Genomic DNA, 4,209 nt, shown 5'->3' with positions numbered 1-4,209 from the left:
GCGGGCGGGAGGGAGGCCCCCGCCCGAAAGGGAGGCCCGGGAGGAAGTGCGCGCGGGGCCCGGCGGCGGGAGGGGGCGGGGAGCAGGCCCGGCAGGCAGGCAGGCAGGCAGGCAGGCAGGCGGCGGCGGCGGCGGCGGGGCCCCTCCGCTTCTCAGCCGCACACTTGGGGTCACCAGCGCAAGCGCCGCCCCCTCACAGCCCGGCCATCTTTTCGGCACGGCACGGACGACTCCTCCAAGCGCGACTGCCACGGTGCTGCGCCGCCGCCGCCGCCGCCGCCGCCTGCCTGCCCAGCTGCGGTTTAAGCGAGCTCACCTCGCCAGGCCGCCGCCGCCGCCACCACCCAGCGCACACGACCAGGCCCGCTGCAGGCCCCTCCCTCGCGCCTGGCCGCCCTCACGCTTCTTCTCGCGCCGCTCTAGCTCCGTTGGGCCGGGGCTACTCCGGCCGCAGTGGATGGTGCGGCGCCTCAGGCCCGGCCGGTAACGACGACCGTTACCCCAACGGGCAAAGACACTGTCATCCCCGAGCCTCCCCCGCCGCCGTCGTCGCTAGCCCTTGTACGCATGCGCACAGCGCGCTCTCACCCACCTCCCCACCCCACCCCCCGCCCTTCCTCTCCCTCCGCTTCCCTTTTCCCCTGCTTCTCCTCTAAAAGCCCCCTCCACACCCTCCCCGCGCTGCCGGCTCCACTGCGCATGCACAAACCCCCCCCCCCCAACACACCCACCCCGACCCTACCGCCTTTCGCCCTTACGCGTGCGCTTTGACCGCCCACCCAGAAAACCGGATAAACACATTAGCCCGCTCACGCCAGCCCCGCCCTGCCCCGCCGCCAGCACACCCCGAGCTCACTGCGCATGTCTGGCTCGCCACTTACGGTTCCGTGCACGGAGCATGCTCGGTGTCGAGCCGGACGCGCTCTCCGCCCCTCCCCCACGTGCTCGCCAATCCCGTCTCCCAGGCGAGTGGGTTATGGTGAATTGGGGTCGCGGGCACGGCCTCCCCTCGCGTGGGCTGCCCGCGTCGCGCCGTGGGGCGGAGGAGGGAAGGGGTGTTCGGGGACCGGAGTTGACCCCGGTGAGAGGATGGCAGCCTAGCCCCGGCCTCGCCGCCCTCCTCCCGGAACCTAGCGCGTGGCGGGCCGTGGACTAGGCGCTGGCCCACAAGTTTGAAAGCCACTCCTCTAGGTCCCCAGCGAGCCTGCCCTTGTGCGTGGACACAGCCCGCGATGTATGTTCTGGTTCTGTAGAGTCCGAAAGTGTCTGAGTCCTTCGTTGTTCTGCATTTAAAACACACACAAAGCTTTTGCCTTTTTTGCAGAAGGCTGAGGACACTTGGATATAAATAAAGCCTAACAGCGTGATTCTCCCCTCTGAAAATAAAAATCCGTTTTTGGGTAGCACAAATAGAAACTGCTCTTCGACATGATATTTTTTGCACATACTAACGCTGTACACGTTTACAAAGTGAAGCTTATGACGTGTGCAAACCTTTTACATATGTGTGCTTATGGTATACCAAAATGCTAATTTTAGGGACTGGCCCATAAGTTACCAAGGAAACACAAACAATCTTTCTTACGACTTGAAGACAGATTCTGGTTTTTTGTTTTTCTTTTAGTAAAGCCTAACATACAGTACCAGTAAGAATCCAACTTCTTAAATTTTATATATCAGCAGAGTAAGCTGTGGAGGATGTATTTAGTAGTCACACGTGGGAAACGATATGTATTCTAAAATTAGCTCATTTTAAAGGCTCCATCTGCCATTTTCTCTTTATGATAGCTATTTTCTAAGGTCACTTTCAAACAAAACCGTTATACAGATCTATTTTTATTCCAGGCTCCTCTTAGGTCTTCTTCCACTGCACGCAGGTTGCTCTCCTCCAAAGGAGAAACTTGAAGGGTAAAAGCCCAGGACTGCTTACATCCAGACAGGCAGCATAGATGAGCCGTCACCCTGGAAACAGACTACTTGCAGGCATTTTTTTTTCCCCTCTGTGACTAGATTTTTTAAATCTTTGAGAGTTGCACACCCCAATTTAAGATTAATTCTATTGATGGTCTGTGTGAGTCAGAGTTAACCCCATTCCTTTTTCAGCTTCTGAATTGGTTGCAACTGGTAATAGATTATGGCACTAAAGAGCACATCAACTTGAACTGTACCCCTTTCTTTTATTGGCCTGCTTGAGCCTCGCTTGAACAGGAATCAGATGGATTGTTTATAGAAAATGAATTGCTTAACCTAAATATTTAGGGGGAAAATCACATAAAGGTCAAGCCCATTAAGAGTGCCCACCTAGGCGGGCGTGGTGGCGCACGCCTTTAATCCCAGCACTCGGGAGGCAGAGGCAGGCAGATTTCTGAGTTTGAGGCCAGCCTGGTCTACAAAGTGAGTTCCAGGACAGGCTATACAGAGAAACCCTGTCTCAGGGAAAAAAAAAAAAAAGAGTGCCCACCTAAGATCTTTTTTTCATATATTAGCCATTTTACGGGACAATCTGGTTAATGTCCTGCAAGTGATTACTTGACAGCCAATGTATACAGCCTGGGTGTAAAACTGCCAGTTATCTGAATAAATGCTCTATTTTACAATAAGTAATTTGCTATTTACAACATAATTTTAGAGAAGGCTGTATATTCTACACTATAATTAGTGTCATATATCTATCTATATGGTATATTTCTCACATTTAATGAATCACTATGATAGCAGTAACTAAAACCCATATTTTTGCCTGAGTTACATTCACACAGCTGTGACCACAGTTCCAAAAAGAAACAAGATTTATTTTCACTCATGGTTTCAGAGGGTTTCAGTTCATCTTAGTGGGGAAGACAGGGTCCCCACATGCAGGCTGTTCATACCACATAAACCAGGAAACAGGGCTTCAGGAACAAGGGACGGAGCCTAACATCCAAAAATTTACATTGAATGCCCTGCTTCTACCAGCTAGGTCTCAGTTCCTTAATGACCCCCAAAATGGGCAGACCATCTGGGAAAAAGTGTTCAAAACATGAGCCCAGAGGGGTGTTTCTGATTCATATTCACATCGGCATTCACATTTAAATTTCTTCTAAGACCCTCTTTCTGTTCCAGGATACCACATTAATTTAGACACATTGTCTCCTTGGCTTCCTCTTGGCATCCAAGTAGATTTTCATCTTCTCCAACAATCTTCAGTGCAGGCTGTTTAGTATTCACTGTTTATCTGAAATTGAGATTCAACAGCATTCTACATTTTGTCTGGCAACCTAAGGTATGTTGACTTTTTTTGATGACTGGGTCTAATTTGGTAACCCAGGCTGACCTCAAATCCTGGGTCCTCCTCAGGCTCTGAATATTGGTATTACAGGCATGCAGAGACTCCAGGGTCAGCATTCTAATAGTCCTGCTAATGGGGTTATAAATTGATTCAATATTTCTTAAGGTCAACTGGCAATATTCATAGCTTATAAAGATGGAAAAACCCCTCTTTCGAGTCTTGGCTCCAAGATGACCAAAAAAAGAAGAAACAATGGTTGTGCCAAAAAGGGCCGCGACATGTGCAGCCAATTCGCTGCACGAACTGCTGCGTGCCCAAGGATAAGGCCATTAAGAAGTTTGTCATTCGGAACATTGTAGAAGCCACTGCTATCAGAGACCTATCTGAAGCAAGTGTCTTCGATGCCTATGTGCTTCCCAAGCCCTACGTCAAGCTGCATTGCTGCGTGAGCTGTGCCATCCATAGCAAGTTCGTCAGGAATCGATTCCGTGAAGCCGGGAAGGACCAGACACTCCCACCACGATTCAGACCTGCTGGCACTGCACCGCGACCTCCACCAAAGCCCATGTAAAGACGTGGTTTTGTAAGGGCAGAAGGAAAACTACCCTGGAAAAATAAAATGGAAGTTGTACTTTAAAAAAAGAAAAAAAAAAAAAAAAGCCAGGCATGGTGTCGCACGCCTTTAATCCCAGCACTCGGGAGGCAGAGGCAGGAGGATTTCTGAATTCAAGATCAGCCTGGTCTACAAAGTGAGTTCCACGACAGCCAGGGCTAGACAGAGAAACCCTGTCTCGGGAAAAAAAAGAAAGAAGAGGAAGAAGGAAAAGCCTCAGAATCAACAGTTCTACTGCTCCTAATTCATTATAATATTAGATTTTCCTAACGATTCTTGTCTCCTGGCAAGTTTTACTGGCTGGCCTGGAAATGTAGCTGAGGATGAC

At 50.6% G+C, this 4,209-nt stretch overlaps 1 pseudogene; it reads left to right on the top strand.

The window, feature by feature from the left end:
* Nucleotides 1–3,498: 3,498 nt before the first annotated feature.
* LOC110302526 lies at nucleotides 3,499–3,839 on the top strand (annotated as a pseudogene).
* The last annotated feature ends 370 nt before the right edge of the window (nucleotides 3,840–4,209 follow it).

Source organism: Mus caroli, chromosome 9 (genome assembly GCF_900094665.2).
Source record: "Mus caroli chromosome 9, CAROLI_EIJ_v1.1, whole genome shotgun sequence".
Lineage (NCBI taxonomy): Eukaryota > Metazoa > Chordata > Mammalia > Rodentia > Muridae > Mus > Mus caroli.
The sequence above is the reverse complement of the archived record's forward strand: the minus strand, read 5'-3'. Positions and strand labels throughout refer to the sequence as shown.